The sequence below is a fragment of the Arachis duranensis genome, chromosome 4, assembly GCF_000817695.3.
Source record: "Arachis duranensis cultivar V14167 chromosome 4, aradu.V14167.gnm2.J7QH, whole genome shotgun sequence".
NCBI lineage: Eukaryota > Viridiplantae > Streptophyta > Magnoliopsida > Fabales > Fabaceae > Arachis > Arachis duranensis.
The window spans coordinates 116168483-116170124 of record NC_029775.3 but is presented as its reverse complement, the minus strand read 5'-3'; the positions used below and the strand labels follow the sequence as shown (position 1 = coordinate 116170124).

Below are 1642 nucleotides of genomic sequence, written 5' to 3'. Positions count from 1 at the left end.
ATGGATCATCTTAATTATAAAAAGAATTAAGAAAATAAAGTGTAATTTTAATTCTTTATTGTTTTTTTTATATTTTTTTATTCTATTTATAAAATTGATGATAAGAGATCATACTTTATTCTCTTAATTATTAAAAAAAATTAAAAAGATTTATTTCCACTTGACACATAGTAACACTCCTCAGCATTTATGATATCTGTATTCTATTTATTCCACAAGCTTAGCGTAAAAGAAATACACATATTTAGATGAGTCATTATTTATTATAAAATATAAAAATATGGTATATGCGGTAATTAAGCTGAGTGTCTAACTTCATAGTGTGTGACTCGTGGAAAATAATAATCATTCCCAAAAATATGGTATTGGAGTGTGGGTCAGTTCTCATTTTGAGACGCTCTAGATTGAAATGATATAAAGAAAAAAATATTTTTTTATAGTTATTTTTTATTATTTTATTATTATTTAAAATATAAGTCCTACTTTTTTTTTATTTTTTTTATTTTATAAAAAAAATCTATAAACTTACATTTTTATTATATAATTCACCTCTCACTTTTGGTGATACCATTTAATAGTAGGGTCCATTGTGGTGTCCATGGAGTGTTGCCACATGATAATTAAGTCTTAATCATTACTCTATTGACCACATGATTTTCTATAATAAGTACATATGGGAATTAGAAAAGTGTATGGCCTACATTACTATTCATGAACAAGAGAATTTTTATCAAACTTCATAGAGAAAGATCCAAAAGAAAAAACACAAAAATGTTGCAGCTAGCTGGATGCTTGTTGAATTTTCAGGACAAATTAAAAAGTGCAATGAGATCGAGATGAGGCCTCATTCACCACTGCCACCCACACACATTATCCTCTACTCAATGGGGACCAATATATCCTTTGAAAATTCTAGACTTCCTCACACCATATATTATATTTAATTAATTAATGTCACAAAAAATAAAGAAGAGAGAAAATTTATGTTAGGTAAGGTATCGTTTTTATTCTTTTAGAGTAAATCTTATTTATGTCTCTAATATTTAAATTATTTTATTTATATTTTTAACATTTGTAAAAATAATTTGATGTTATCTTACAATTAATCACACATTATGAGCTTTAGTTTGAATTTAAAAAAAAAATTTGAAGTTAAAATACAAATATCTGACACAGAATCGATAATTCACTTCGAAAAATAGTTCATCAAAAAGTTGAAATTAATCCCTATAATATTTACATAATTTATTTTTCTAGGGACATAATTGAACCTAATTAAACACAATTAGTGGGTACAATATTGAAGTCAAACACATCCAAGTAAGACCTAATTAAGAATGAATACATCTAAGTGAGAATAATTAAAAAATACAATCTGATTTGTTAGTATAATTGATGGCAGGATAACATTGAATTACTTTTATAAATGTTAGGGATACAAATAAAACAATTTAAACGTTAGAGACAAATATAAAACTTACTCTTTACGGACAAAAATGATATTTACTCATTAATTCTATGATATTTATGCGTTGGTATTTAAATTTTATTTAATTTATTTTTTCAATAAATTTTAAATTTTTAAAAATGATTTATTTTTATATTTTTTAAATTAAATATTAATTTTTAAATTTTTTAATAA

At 23.5% G+C, this 1642-nt stretch overlaps 1 protein-coding gene across 1 annotated transcript in view; it reads right to left on the bottom strand.

The window, feature by feature from the left end:
• Window positions 1–1642, bottom strand: part of LOC107486718 (amino acid transporter AVT1I) — a 5929-nt gene that overhangs the window by 3412 nt on the left and 875 nt on the right. The gene's annotated exons all lie outside the window — the stretch shown is intronic.